The 16,733-nt window shown below is 30.5% G+C and overlaps 1 protein-coding gene across 3 annotated transcripts in view; it reads left to right on the top strand.

Moving 5' to 3' along the window:
- AdamTS-A (ADAM metallopeptidase with thrombospondin type 1 motif A) overlaps positions 1 to 16,733 on the top strand; it is a 432,888-nt gene that overhangs the window by 175,169 nt on the left and 240,986 nt on the right. The window contains exon 1 of one of the 3 annotated variants that reach the window (XM_075290741.1): positions 12,094 to 13,056. The exons of the other annotated variants lie outside the window; for them this stretch is intronic. The gene's annotated coding sequence lies outside the window, so the exon portion shown is untranslated. Of the gene's footprint in view, positions 1 to 12,093; positions 13,057 to 16,733 lie in introns of those variants that run through there. 3 annotated transcript variants of the gene reach the window in all.

Genomic DNA, 16,733 nt, shown 5'->3' with positions numbered 1-16,733 from the left:
AAAAATACATGAACAGGCGGACAGACGGACATCGCTAAATCGACTCAGAATTTAATTCTAAGACGATCGGTATACACTTATTATACCCTGTACCACAGTAGTGGTGAAGGTTCTAGGCAAAAACAATAGAAGACGAAGATAGGAAAAAAGCAACAGAGAGTATCAAACCATTGACGCGTTCGATACAAACATGTAGTTTATGATTTTTTTCCCCCAAATTAAACTAAGAATAAAAAGAAATTAATATCAGGAAATGACTCATTATTATTTACTCAAAATTTAACATCACTTCTGAGTTTTTAACACAAAAAATTGCAATTAAAAATTAACGAACGTGTATGTATCAAAATAATCAGCGTTGCCACAATGAATTTTTATTTTGGACCAACATTTTTCCAAAATTGGACCAAAATTCGTACCAACGGACCATTTTTTCCAAATTAAATTAATATAATTAAAAAGTTCAAATTTTTCCAAAGTTTTACTTCGATAGAAAATTTTGTCAAAATTTCATTTCTATAGAAAATTTTGTCTAAATTTTATTTCTATACAAAATTTTGTCAACATTTTTTTTCTATAAAAAATTTTGTCAACATTTTTTTCTATAAAAAATTTTTTCGAAATTTTATTTCTAGAGAAAATTTTGTAAAAATATAATTTCTATAGAAAATTTTGTTAAAATTTTATTTCTATAGAAAATTTTGTCAACATTTTTTTCTATAAAAAATTTTGCCGAAATTTTATTTCTGGAGAAAATTTTGTCGAAATTTTATTTCTATAAAAAATTTTGCCCAAATTTTATTTCTATAAAAAAATTTTGTCCAAATTTTATTTCCGTAGAAAATTTTGTCAAAATTCCGTTTCTATAGAAAAATTAGCCATCATTTTATTTCTATAGAAAATTTAGCCAAAGTTTTATTTCTATAGAAAGTTATCGCAAAATTTTATTTCTTTTTAAAAATTTTTGCATAATTGGATATCTATACAAAAGTTTATTTCTTTACAAAATTTTGGTTAAATTTTATTTCTATAGAAAATTTTGTTAACATTTTATTCTATAGAAACTTTTGTCAACATTTTATTTCTACAGAAAATTTTGTTAAAATTTTAAAAATTTTGAAATATAACCGATTTTACGAAAATGGACCAAAATCAACCAAATATCATTTGGTTATACCATCGAACCAAATTTAAAATTTACTAATTTTTTGGTCCAATTTTCGTCGGACCAAAATGGCAACCCTGGAAATAACCTTAAAATAACCCTTTGGTATGACGTCGGCCAATTTCCCATCTTCATCTTCTCTTATTTTTGGTTCTAGGAATATATACACTAGCACTCTATAACATTCACATGTACCTATACACCATGACTCTCATAGGCAAACACCCCTATCGGAGAAATACAAACAAATGACGACAACAACATCGATAATGTCATCGTAGACATCAATGCGTGTGAGTGTTTTCGTATATGCCCAAATAATATTACGTATACGTCTGGCGTCACTAAGATCTGAATGTATGATAATATCATCTCACAAGCGAACTCATATACATCTGTTAGTATGTATGTTATTAGCACCTAATATAACAGAGATGTGAATGTTATACGAAACCCCACACCTTCCCCACCCATTAACCAAATGATAAACACATTGTGACCAATGTAGTTTTGTTTTATCTTTAGGAGGTCTTTATCTACCGAACTGTAGTTACTGTGGTAGTCGCCTCCGATATATTTGCAAACTCTGACTGATATTGCCTCTGTATGCCATGTGCCTTTTTACTGAGTTTACGGCTCATATTTATTGTCGTCAGTGGCTGACAAGGGCGTGACCTAGTAAAATAAATAATTAATTGGGCGTATCATAATTAAAACGATTATGTCACCCCCTATGGAGTGCATATTTTTCCGGTATTGGCACCACTAGCCTTAGCCACCACATACATACACACAGTGGTCCTCGCTACAAACGCCAGAGGGGGTCTAAACGCCACTTAAGGTTATTTGAATTAAAATGCATCTGACAATGTCCAGCTTTAGTTCTATTTGTTTTCTTTATAATAAATTAAAAAACAAAAAATATTTCCATTCTCAGTGTGGAATGCTCTGTATGCTGGCAAAGACCAACCAAGTAGACTAGACCATAAATTATTATGATTTGTTGTGTTTTTCGCCATGTTTGTGAAGAATGAAGATGGTTATTGCTGTTAATGCAAATTATTTATTTAACTCCTCCAAACAGCAAACTAATATATACTACATTGAATATTGAAGGGGAACTATGTTAGATAGTTTTAATCCTATTTAACATATGTCCGGTATAAAATCTTGCAACGTTGATGTGTATTTTTGAAAAGGTGAAGAAATAAAAAAATACACTTGAAATGATAATTAGATAAAATTTAAGTTAATGTAATTTATTTTCATTGAATTTTTATTTTAAATCCAATTCCATTAATTAATTTATAAATTAATTTACTTTGTTTGAATTTAATTTAATCGTTTAATTTCATTTCAATTTACTTGATGTAATTTTATTTTATTTTAATAATTTTTAATTTAATTTTTTTAATATAAAATATTTTTTCCTACCTAATTGCCAAGTATACTAAAAGTATAATTTTTTCTCTAATCCCCAAATGGCAGTCCATTTGAAAATCAGTCCAATAGTTTGTGCACTTGTGGTAGATGCTTAGATGTTTATAATTAAATCACTTGGCAAACACGTAAATGCAGATTAAATTAAATCGTTTGTAAAGCCTCCTCCATTGCCATTACAACTAAATTGCGTCTTTTATGCGATCTCATGTATGCACGATGCAAATGTGAGAACGCATTCTATGTGAAATTGAGGATGATTCGGATTTCCTGCGTTGATCCATAAAAATGTTATTTTGACATTGGTTTTGCCACAGGCAAGGTCCATGTTTTTCGCATCTTGTCATAATGGATGTTTGCTAAAGCAAAACAGCAATCGCAGCGTTATGAAAAAAATATCTATGAAGTTCATTATGTTGAAAGATATACGTTCGTGTACATGAATGGAAATTGACAATGAATTCAAAATTTAATTGAAAACACATTAGAGTTATTGACCATATAAAACTAATTTCAATTTTATTATCGATGTTCAAGACCAAGGCTTTCTAAATTTTTTTAATGAAATTTTAAAATATGGCATTTTAATTTCAAATGAAACATTTTTCAATCCGAATAGATTTTCAATTTATTAGTATTAACAAAGGATTCATATGAAATGTAAATGGTTTCGTTTGATTTGAATAACGATTTATTTGTTATATAAAAAAAATATTTAAAAATTAAAAATATATATATATATATATATATATATATATATAAACATTTTATTTTAGAAGTCTAGTATTGTCCTCTCTTAAATATAAATTATAACAAGTATATACAGCACTAAGTTCGGCCGGGCCGAATCTTAAATACCCACCACCATGAACCAAATATTAGGGTTTCCTTTGAAATTTCAGGAGGGCTTGAGGACTTGAGGGCACTTCCCGAAGATAAATTTAAAGATTTCACCTATGAGGACTATATCAGATTCTGGATTTATAAGGACCATTTTTGTTTGAGTTTTAGAGGAATCATTAACATCTCTTGTAAGTGTGCAAGAAAATTATAAAATAACGTCTTGATTTGAAATATTAAATCTGTAGAAGTAAAATCTGGAAATTTTACATTGAGTTTCAATCAATTTTCATGATCTGTGCGCCTTCTACATCCTCAAGAAGTGAAGTCGGTCTATATGGAGGCATTACCTAATGGACCGATAAAAACTTAATCCGATACACGTTTTTGTGAGCCTAAAATACCAGAATATTTACAATTTTAGGCAAATCAGATAAAAACTACGGTTTCTAGAAACCCAAGGAGTTAAATCGGGAGATCGTTCTTATGGGGGCTATACTAAAATATGGACCGATACTCACCGTTTTCGGCACACCTCTTTATGACCCGAAAATACCTCTAGATTTCCAATTTCAGGCAAAGAGGATAAAAACTTCGGATTCTAGAAGCCCAAGAAGTAAAATCGGGAGATCGTTCTTATGGGGGCTATACTAAAATATGGACCGATACTCACCATTTTCGGCACACCTCTTTATGGTCCTAAAATACCTCTAGATTTCCAATTTCAGACAAATTGGATAAAATCTACGGTTTCTATAAGCCCAAGACCCCAAATCGGGAGGTCGTTTTATATGGGGACCATACCAAAACATGGATCGATACTCACAATTTTTGGCACACGTATTTGTAGTCCTACAATACCTCTAGATTTCCAATTTCAGGTAAATTGAATAAAAACTGCGGTTTCTATAAGCCAAAGAAATAAAATCGGGAGATAGGTCTATATGGGGGCTATACCAAAATATGGACCGCTACTCACAAGTTTTTGCACACGTATTTGTGGTCCTACAATACCTCTAGATTTCAAATTTCAGGCAAATTTGATAAAAACTTCGATTTCTATAAGCCCAAGACCACAAATCGGGAGGTCGGTTTATATGGGGACTATATCAAAACCTGGACCGATATAGCCCATCTTCGAACTTGACCTGCCTGCAGACAAAAGACGAGTTTGTGCAAAATTTCAGCATGATTGCTTCATTATTGAAGACTGTAGCGTGATTACAACAGACAGACAGGTAGACAGACGGACAGACGGACATCGTTATATCGTCTTAGAATTTCTCCCTGATCAAGAATATATATACTTTATATAGTCGGAAATCGATATTTCGATGTGTTACAAACGGAATGACAAACTTATTATACCCCCGTCACCATTCTATGGTGGTGGGTATAAAAATATTCAGAATGATAAAATCTATAATATGGCATGTATTTAATTACATTTTAATGAGAGTAAGAGAATATCAATGTACATAACCTAACACTCAACTCTCTCTCTCTCTCTCTTATTCCAAGTTAATAAATTGAGAGCTGTTTAAGCCAATATTAACCATACCACTCATAACGTTATTTTGTTAGATGAGAGAGTAAGAGAGCAATGAACTTTCTAATGTATATCACTCACTTGAGATCAAACTACATTAAAAGAGAAATGTGTGTTGAAAATATATTAATTCTATAAAACAATGTTGCAATAAAAAATAAATTGAGTAAATAATTAATTATCAAAAATTGAATATAAAAATAAGATTATATAACAAAAAAAAAAAATAATTATTATAAAAAGTAAATAAACATAAAAAGTGAAAATGTTTAGTAGAGTCCTATTTTTGGCAACAACATTCATCCAGTTCAGCATTAAAACTATGTACTATATAATTTGTTTGGCTTTAGATATTATATTTGCTTACAATATCGAACTTTTTAGAAAAATCTTTTAATTATATATTTTCTTTATTTCTTTTTAGGTAAGAATGGAAAAGATTTTGGTATTTTTTTACATGGAAGTGGTAAGAATATATTACTCAATAAAATACCATCGAGCTGCGTTTAATTAAAAAAAAAGAATCAAAAATTGTTAACTGGGGCTTGTCGTCAAATTGTAAGGAAAATTCAGTTTAATTTTCGCAACTTAAGAAATTGGCTTTAGCTACGTAAAATAAGTTTTTTTTATTTAATCAATATATTTAATGTTTACATGAACCCAATATCTTAGACATACGCAGCCGGGTTGATAATATCAAACATGTAGCATAAAAATCGTAATTCTCTAAAAAAAGTGTCACCTTTTATAGCAGTTTTCTGTAAAGGATAGGCAAAGAATGTCTGCGGTTCAGCTTCATGGTTGAATTTTAGAATCCGATTCCTTAAATTTCGTAGAAAATTTTCAGGCATATTTGGACAATTTAGACCATAGTTATACCAGATTAGGGAACCACCGTGGTGCAATGGTTAGCATGCCCGCCTTGCATATACAATGTCGTGGGTTCGATTCCTGCTTCGACCGAACACCAAAAAGTTTTTCAACGGTGGATTATCCCACCTCAGTAATGCTGGTGACATTTCTGAGGGTTTCAAAGTAAGTGGTTTCACTGCAATGTGGAACGCCGTTCGTACTCGGCTATAAAAAGGAGGTCCCTTGTCATTGAGCTTAACATGGAATCGGGCAGCACTCAGTGATAAGAGAGAAGTTCACCAATGTGGTACCACAATGGACTGAATAGTCTAAGTGAGCCTGATACATCGGGATGCCACCTAACCTAACCAGATTATCTAAAAATACCTAGTTAAGCTAAGTTAATTTAACTAGTCCATCTAGGTACTTACAGTTTGTTGACCATTGAACACTGTCAGCAATACTCTTGTATTGAACCAATTAATCCAAAAAATAATAGCAACCTGCTAAATTTAATATTTTCTCCAGTATTGCCAGTATTGGGGATTTTTTCCCATATTGGGGTTATTGTTTCGTGAATGGGAACGAAATTTCGTAGTTGGGGACTTGGGTATTTGGTGGGGAATTTCCATAAATTTGGGCATTTTTTTGGGGATTTTTTCGAGAAATCGGTTTAATCTTTTTTGACAAAATTTTATTTCTATAGAAAATTTTGTCAACTTTTTATTTTTATAGAAAATTTTGTCAACATCTTATTTCTATAGGAAATTTTGTCAAAATTTTATTTCTATAGGAAATTTTGTCAAAATTATATTTCTATAGACAATTTTGCCAAAATTGTACTTCTATAGGAAATTTTGTGAGAAATTTATTTCTATAGGAAATTTTGTGAGAATTTTATTTCTATAGAAAATATTGTCCACATTTTTTCCATACGAAATTTGGCAAAATTCTATTACTATAGACAAGTTTGCCAAAATTTTATTTGTATAGAAAATTTTGTCAAAATTTTATTTCTATGTAAAAAATTTTGTCAACATTTTATTTCTATAGAAAATTTTCACAAAAATGTATTTCTCTAGAAAATTTTGTCAAAATTTTATTTATATAGAAAAAATTTTATTTATATATGAAGTACCTCTTTGCAAAATATACCAAAACATCAAAAATTCTACTAACTTTATCAACGTGTCTCCAACCTAGTTTTACTACTTGAATATTAAGAAGTAAATTTTCGTTTATAAATACAGGTTTCCGAACTCCCATTTTCCAGCATTTGGAAGTCGATCACCAGTCTCTTGGTGTTTTGGTTCGAAAATTTGATCTTATTGGATCTTAGATTGGATCTTGTTGGATTGGACAAAATTTTAATTTTTAAATATTACTGATTTTCTACAGCAGAGCCTTTTATTCTTTTTTTTTAACTTGTCAAAAATGTATTGGGGATTTTTGTGAGGAATTTAAGTTTAAATTGGGGATTTTTGGGGACGAAAATATCATAATTTGGGGACAAGATCTGTAAAAATACTGGCAACACTGATTTTCTGCGTTCGCAATTCTATAGTTTGTCGCGTAGTGTAGCCCAATCTCGTATATTCCCACAAACGCACCTTCATATCATCAAAGATTATAGATTTGAGGATGATGGGAGATTGGCTTGCGTCATACTAAATGTTGCATTTACTAGATTAGTTTAATACATGTTTGTAATCTTTTAGTTGTTTTTAGTTTTTATTTTTTAAATGAAAAAATTAATTTTCTTAATGAAACAATATTAAATTTTAGGCAACAACAAAAAAAAAATACATTTTCCCCTTTATGGAAATTTATTTCGTGCTCTTAATTTCTTTTTATTTGCATTTTAATGCTATGTCAATACTTGTCGTATACGCGTTTGGTTCGAGTATTAAACTAATGTGGTAAATGGTTTGATGTGCTCAGTAGCCAATCTCCCATCTTCCTCTTCTATAATCTTTGCATATCATAACCCAAATGAAATTTCCCCTTAATTTATGTCATTCGTGTGTGTATAGAAAACATTTGCTCACCAATATAATGGAAGTACAAGTATACAGTTAGAGCGTGAAAGAGAGGGAGAGAGAGCGCTCAAAAACTATCGAGAAAATAGTGGGAAATTAGTTTGAAAGCAAATAGAAATTGGCATCTTTTGTAGTTTCGTACATGATCCCATCGCAAAGATATCAAAAGCTAAGGGAAGAAATTTAATAATCGAGAGAGAGAAATGATTGACGTTTAAGAGGGGTAGATATAGGCAAAGCAACACGAAAAACTAATGCTCGAAACAAACGCATGTTCTAAACAATTTGATGAATAGCAAAAGCAAAAGGAAACGCGAAAAAACTCAATCTATTTTAGGAAGCGGCCGAAAGTAACGCTGGCATATGCGGCATTTATTGAAGCGTGCAGAGAACGCTAACGCTGGCAAAAAGTAGCCAAAAAGAAAAAAACTAAACCTCTTAGAGATGTCATTGGCGATTTGATTGGGCAAACATTTGTAAATTTATATATATTCGCTGAAGATAAATAACAAAAAAATAATAATTAAATTTAAACAAAAATAAGATTAAATTAATAATAACAGTAAATCTAACTTCAAAATTTTAATTAAAAGTTAGCTAAAAATTTAAATTAAAATTGTAGTAAACATTCAATTAAAATTATATTTTATATAAAAATTAAATTTCAAACTTATTCATGAAAATAAATGAAAACTCAAATGAAAATAAACAAGTATATACGGCCGTAAGTTCGGCTAGGCCGAATCTTATGTACCCTCCACCATGGATTGCGTAGAAACTTCTACGAAAGACTGTCATCCACAAATTTCAACTCACATGGTTGTTAAATATCACATACTACCACCACGTACCAAATTTCAACCAGATCGGATGAATTTTGCTTCTCCAAAAGGCACCGGAGGTCAAATCTGGGGATCAGTTTATATGGGAGCTATATATTATTATGGACTGAGAGAAACCAATTCCTGCATGGTTGTTGGATACCCTATACTAACATTACGTACAAAATTTCAACCGAATGGGAAGAATTTTGCTCTTCCAAGGTGCTCCGGAGGTCAAATCTGGTGATCGGTTTATATGGGGGCTATATATAATTATGGACCGATATTGACCAATTTTTTCATGGGTGTTTGAGGCCATATATTAACATCACGTACCAAATTTCAGCCGGATCGGATGAAATTTGCTTCTCTTAGAGGCTCCGCAAGCCAAATCGGGGGATCGGTTTATATGGGGGCTATATATAATTATGGACCGATGTGAACCAATTTTTGTATAGTTGTTAGAGACCATATACTAACACCAAATTTCAATTGAATCAGATGAATTTTGGTCTTCCAAGAGGCTTCGGAGGTCAAATCTGTTGATCGGTTTATATGGGGGCTATATATAATTATGGACCGATATGGACCAATTTTTGCATGGTTATTAGAGACCATATACTAACACCATGTACCAAATTTCAGCCCGATCGGATGAAATTTGCTTCTCTTAGAGGCTCCGCAAGCCAAATCGGGGGATCGGTTTATATGGGGGCTATATATAATTATGGACCGATGTGAACCAATTTTTGTATAGTTGTTAGAGACCATATACTAACACCAAATTTCAATTGAATCAGATGAATTTTGGTCTTCCAAGAGGCTCCGGAGGTCAAATCTGTTGATCGGTTTATATGGGGCTATATATAATTATGGACCGATATTGACCAATTTTTTCATGGGTGTTTGAGGCCATATATTAACATCACGTACCAAATTTCAGCCGGATCGGATGAATTTTGCTTCTCCAAAAGGCACCGGAGGTCAAATCTGGGGATCGGTTTATATGGGGGCTATATATAATTATGGACCGATATGGACGAATTTTTGCATGGTTGTTGAAAACCGTATACTAACGCCATGTACCAAATTTCAACCGGATCGGATGAAAATTGTTGCTCTTAGAGGGTCTGCAAGCCAAATCGGGGGATCGGTTTATATGGGGGCTATATATAATTATGAACCGATATTGACCAATTTTTGCATGGTCATTAGAGACCATATACTAACACCATGTACCAAATTTCAGCCTGATCGGATGAAATTTGCTTCTCTTAGAGGCCTCGCAAGCCAAATTTGGGGGTCCGTTTATATGGGGGCTATACGTAAAAGTGGACCGATATGGCCCATTTACAATACCATCCGACCTACATCAATAACAACTACTTGTGCCAAGTTTCAAGTCGATAGCTTGTTTCGTTCAGAAGTTAGCGTGATTTCAACAGACGGACGGACGGACGGACGGACGGACGGACATGCTCAGATCGACTCAGAATTTCACCACGACCCAGAATATATATACTTTATGGGGTCTTAGAGCAACATTTCGATGTGTTACAAACGGAATGACAAAGTTAATATACCCCCCATCCTATGGTGGAGGGTATAAAAAGATTTAAAATCAAAATTAGTTTTAATTGAAATTGAAAATTTGAAATTAAAATTCAAATAAAAACAAAATCCTTAATTATAGTTTTTAAAATAAATCAAATTTAAGATAAAAATGAAAATTAATTTAATTAAGATTTTGAAAATAAATATAATTAAATTAAAGTTTACATTAAAAATAAAAATAATATTATACGTAAATGTAAATATGTAAAATTTAAATTGAACTTTTAATTAAAATAAAACATGTAGGTTTAATTATAATTGATATAAAATTATAATTGATTATAATTGATATAAAATTGTAATTAAATTTTAAACTTAAACTAAATTAAACTTGAATTCTTATTAAAATTCAAAAACAAACAAAAACCAAATTTAAAGCTAATCATTGGTTTCGATGTCAGGCTAACATGAAAAATTTAATTAAAATTGGGGTTAAGATTAAGACAAATTGAAAATAATAAATAAATAATTTTTTATTGCAATTTGAAAAATTAATTTCGTAATTAAAATCCAAATTTAAATTGCAATTAAATATTAAATTAAAAGAAAAACTACAATTGAAATTAAAATTAAAATAAATTCAAATACAAATTGAATATTAAATGTATATAAAGCAGAGCTAAGATAGAAATTTAAATTACAAATATTTTCATTTAGATTTCAATTTTAATAATTAATAATAATTGTTGATAATTACAAATGAAATTTTATATTTAAATTTAAAATTAAATTGAAAACGTTTAAAATTAAATTAGTATTTATACAGAACTAAATTTAAACATAATGATGACTTAAAATTTTAAACAACTATTTAATTTAAATTAAAATCGAAAAAATAAAAATTCCATTAAAATTGGAATAAATTCAAATCACAATATAAAAACTAAAACTCAAATTCATTCATTAAATATCAAATGTAAATAAAAGTTTTAATTTTAATAAAGTACAAAAGCCGAATTTAAATAAAAAAAAAATTAAATAAATAAAATTGAAAATTAAGGTGAATTTCATTTTTATTTTAATTTTAAAAATCGTTATAAAATTCATAATGAAAGCAATATAAATAAAACTACATTTGAAGTTAACATTTGTAGCAAATAAATCTGAAATTAAAATTAAATATAGAATTCAAACTAAAATTAGATGCTAATTAAAATTATCATATTGATAATTATCATATTGAAAATTAATACTAAATATTAATATTAAATTTCTTGATTTTTAGTCTGATCTGATAGATCAGACTAAAAATCGAGAAATTGAAAAAAACCTTTATTTCTTATTATTGTGTACAAGTCGAGGGAGACTTTTATGCTTTCCAAAGAGATTTGAAATTTTTAAAAAATTTCTTCTTTGTTTTTTGTTTTTTTTTTTGCTATTACAAATATCCCTAAAATCTGTCCCAAAATGTCTAATTCTACAACCCTGTGGCAAATGGCATCTCTAATTCAATTGGCATCACATATTCCCATGTCACAATTTTTTATAGGACATGTCAACGCAAATAAGATCCTTCCTGCATGATATTAAACGCTAAGGTATTGGAGACACCTTGCCCTGTTTTCCTTTTGAATTTATCAGAATTTCTCTAAAGCCACTAGACGATGTGTATTAGGTGCCATGGATCGCTAAACTCAATTCACGTATCGTTGAGTACGCGTGTTGTGAAGAGCATATGGCCAATATGGACACTCTAAACATTCAGCGATAATTCAGCCAAAATCTCAAAATTTTGCAAACAAATTCTATTCTGGCCGATTTGTGCGACCAGTCTTATTTCGATTATCGCTCAAGCTCGGCGGCAGCGACAGCGCACCACGATACAGCGCGTAAACGATAGATTTTTTTGTAGTTTGAAAAAAACAAAAATCCGAAAAAAAGGTAGAAGACTTTTTGATTGAAAATAAAATTTTACGAAAATTGAAAAAAAAAACAAAATTGCAAAACCAAAGGTCAAAGGTGACATAGTCAAGAAAAAGTGTTGAAAAAAAAAAACAAAAAAAAAATTTTGTGCCACAGTCAGGCGCCAGACCGGAAGTGTCAAACTGTCCCCTTTCTAAGAAAAAAAAATTAAACAACCGGCAACAAAACCAAAAAACGGCAGACGATGCCATATCTCTAAGAAACATTTCACCCAAAAGGAAAAATCGAAGAAAATTGTTTATACATTTAACAAAAACCCAACCGATGCCCTTTCACTTCCACACATCAACAAAATAAAAAAAAATGAAAAGTGTCTGAAAATTGCATAATATTCATTTATTTACACTGGGCCAAAAAACCAATACGAAACAAAAATTGTTTAAAAATAATTTTGTATTAAAAAATAAAAAGTAAACAAATAAAATATACCATAGAAATAGAAAATCCCATAGAAATATTGCGAAAAATGTTCGTGTTTATAATTACCATGTTGGATATTATCATAGATGAGTGAGAAAATTCAATACGACCATAAACAAAAATAAAATAAGAATCCCAAGGAAAAAAGTTTGCCAAAAAACGAACCCGTGTTTTTTTTTTAGTTCATCCACGTTGCTGAGCAAAAAACCTAAAATAAAAAATAAAAAAAAACGCAGAAATTATCGAAATCCAAAATCTATCTGCTGATTCTTATTAAATATTGGCGGCAGCTACGACGCTGGCCGTAGCTAGCTGCTGTCTGCATTTCCATCGACCTCCATGTGCTAAAAATTGCCAATATTTTTTTCCATCTCATTTTCAAATAATTTTAAGGTATGTTTTTTTTTGTTTTCTTTGGTGCTTCCATAGTTTATTAACTGCAAATTTAAGATATGTTTAGTTATTTTTAGAACTTGTTATCTGCTCGTAAATTTTTTTAAAGCCTCCTGCTGACAGTTAGTGTCATTCAACGCAACATTATTTTCTTGGATTATTTTTATTTTGGAATTTTTCATTTTTGTTATTATCCAGCAAGTTTCCTTAAATATAAGAGATATTATCATCTGGCGAAAATATGAAAGAGAGCTAGTTGCTCAAGAGCATTTGTTATTTGTGGTTGTGAAGAATATGGTTTTGTTTTTGGTGAGATTGATTGATGTAGTCGAATAATTTGTCAGTATTTAAAAATGCTTTAGAATTTCTTTTTTTTTTTTAGGACCATGGTGACGAATGAGTGATATTAATTTTTGAATTAGTTTAGAAATGTTTAAATATATACTATATTAGAAGAGCAATGCTGAAATATTTAATAGATTTGGGTGGAAAACAAAATTTGCAATAATATGCCAACAATCTTCTAATAATTTGTTATCTCAAGATAAGTCATCTATGAGAGGTTTGTAAAGAGATTTGATCCATTCCAATTAATTCCAATATTAGTCAAGTAAGTAATAAGTTTCTCGAAAAAAAGAAAAGAAAGAAAATAAAATACCACATATGCAATGATAGGTATTTTAAATAAAGGAAATATATGATTGCAATACACAAAAAAAAAATAGAATTAGATACTTTAGAATTTGCTTTCAGGACTTGGTGACTAATGAGTGATATTAATTAAAGAGATTTAATCCATTCCAATTAATTCCAATATTAGTCAAGTAAATAATACTCAAAAAATAAAATAAATAAAATACCACAAATGCAATGAAAGGTATTTTAAATAAAGGAAGTATATGATTGCAATATACAAAAAAAGAATTAGATACTTTAGAATTTACTTTAAGGACTTGGTGACGAATGAGTGATATTAATTCTTGGGTTATCTTAGAAATATCTAAATATTTCCCATACTTTAAGACAAATTCTGATGCCATGATAGGTATTTTAAATAAAGGAAGTATATGATTGCAATACACAAAAAAACAGAATTAGATACTTTAGATTACTTTAGAATTTGCTTTCAGGATTTGGTGACGAATGAGTGATATTAATTAAAGAGATTTGATACATTCCAATTAATTCCAATATTAGTCAAGTAATAAAAAAGAAAAGAAATAAAATACCACAAATGCAATGATAGGTATTTTAAATAAAGGAAGTATATGATTGCAATACACACAAAAAATTAGATACTTTAGATTACTTTAGAAATTGCTTTCAGGGCTTGGTGACGAATGAGTGATATTAATTCTGGAGTTATTTTAGAAATATTTAAATATTTCCTATACTCTAATTCTAATTCTGATGCTTTAAACAGATTTGAGTGGAGAACAAAATTTGCAATAATATGTCAACAATATTCCAATAACTTGTTATGCTATGTCAGTCAAATATGATGGCTGTGTTAAATGTTTCCTAATCTGAAAAATGAGATTTGGCCTCAAATAAAAATTAATTCCAAAATGAATAAAGTGTCAACTGGTTTCCAAAAGATACAATTGTAAATAAAGTAAAATAAATGCCATCCGGTTTCTAAAAGATACAATTGTAAATAAAGTGAAATAAATGCGATCCTAAGTATTATAAATGAATGAAGGAAGATAAGAATTAGACACATTGTGGCTAAAGATAAACAAATTAATGTGGACACTTGATTTAATCTAAGTTTTGGTTACATTTCTTAAACAATTGACTAGGAACTTAACTCAATTGAGTATTTTATGACATAGAATAATCCTAGTTATATTTAGTAGAAACTTGTTCTACATATATTTATTATCCCTAGGAACATGTGTCTCAAAGTCTGTCAGTAAATAAAAATTCATTAAATTTTGTTTTAGGGACATGGTGACGAATGAGTGATATTATTTCTTGAGTTATTTTAGAAAGATTTGAATATATCCTACGTTATAAGAGCAATGCTGCAGTTTTTATTAGATTTGGGTAAAAAAACAAAATTTTCAATAACATACAATCAATATTCCAATAAATTATTACACAAGATTAGTTAAATAACACGACTTTATAAAAATATTCCTTATGTTAAAAATGAAATTTGGTCCCAAACAAAAATGTATGCATTAATTTTAACTAATATTGGAATTAGTAAAAATTAATAGGTTTCCTGATAAGGGAAAAGTGATGCTGAGTATTATTAAGTGTATATTTGTAATATGCAGAACGGTAAGAATTTGACATATTGTGCCAAACTATTTAATATGGACTTTTGAGTTAATCTAAGTATGTGGATTGGTCTATCTTCCAGTATGGTTGGCATTTTCTTAACAATTTTTATTATTCAACATAGTTCCCTTCAAGAGCGATACAACGATTATAACGACCTTCCAATTTTTTGATACCATTTTGGTGGTACTCCTTCGGTTTTGCCTCAAAATAGGCCTCAGTTTCGGCAATCACCTCTTCATTGAAGCCAAATTTTTTCCCTGTGAGCATCCTTTTGAGGTCTGAGAACAAGAAAAAGTCGCTGGGGGCCAGATATGGAGAATACAATGGATGGGGAAGCAATTCGAAGCCCAATTCATGAATTTTTGCCATCGTTCTCAATGACTTGTGGCACGGTGCGTTGTTTTGGTGGAACAACATTTTTTTCTTCTTCATATGGGGCCGTTTTTTCGCGATTTCGACCTTCAAACGCTCCAATAACGCCATATAATAGTCACTGTTGATGGTTTTTCCCTTCTCAAGATAATCGATAAAAATTATTCCATGCGCATCCCAAAAAAACAGAGGCCATTACTTTGCCAGCGGACTTTTGAGTCTTTCCACGCTTCGGAGACGGTTCACCGGTCGCTGTCCACTCAGCCGACTGTCGATTGGACTCCGGAGTGTATTACGAGTTAACAGCTGCAAACTAAATTTGAACCGATTTGGATAAAATTTTGCAGACGATTTGCAGGGCGATGAAAAATATTATATTTTGCCAAATTTGGTGAAGATCCGTTTGTAAAAGAGCGCAAAGTAATCCCATTTGTCGAAATCGGGCGATACATATATATGGGAGCTATATCTAAATTTGATCCGATTTCTTCCAAATTCAATAGCGTTCGTTTCCAAAGAACTCCCTGTACCAAATTTCATCAAAATCGGTTAATAATTGCGACCGGAATCCTGTCAACAACAAATTCATGAACAGACGGACGGACGAACACCAAGCGCTAGATCGACTCAGCAGGTGATTCTGAGTCGATTGGTATATATTTTATGGGGTATAAAATCAATATTTCTGGTAGGCACATTTTTTGGCAGATCAAACTTATTGTACCCTGACCACTATGCGGTTTAGGGTATAAAAATCGAATATTCAAATTTTGATTGGTAAAAATAATAGAAAAACGATTTTTGATTAAAAATCAATAATCGAAAAGGCGAAAATTCGATTATTGGTTTGTACTATACGTTAGGTTAGGTTAGGTGGCGGCCCTATGTATCAGGCTCACTTAGACTATTCAGTCCATTGTGATACTACATTGGTGAACTTCTCTCCTATCACTGAGTGCTGCCCGATTCCATGTTAAGCTCAATGACAAGGGACCTCCTTTTTATAGCCGAGT

Source organism: Haematobia irritans, chromosome 1 (genome assembly GCF_050003625.1).
Source record: "Haematobia irritans isolate KBUSLIRL chromosome 1, ASM5000362v1, whole genome shotgun sequence".
NCBI lineage: Eukaryota > Metazoa > Arthropoda > Insecta > Diptera > Muscidae > Haematobia > Haematobia irritans.
Note: the sequence above shows the minus strand (reverse complement) of the source record. Positions and strands in the feature narration are given on the sequence as shown.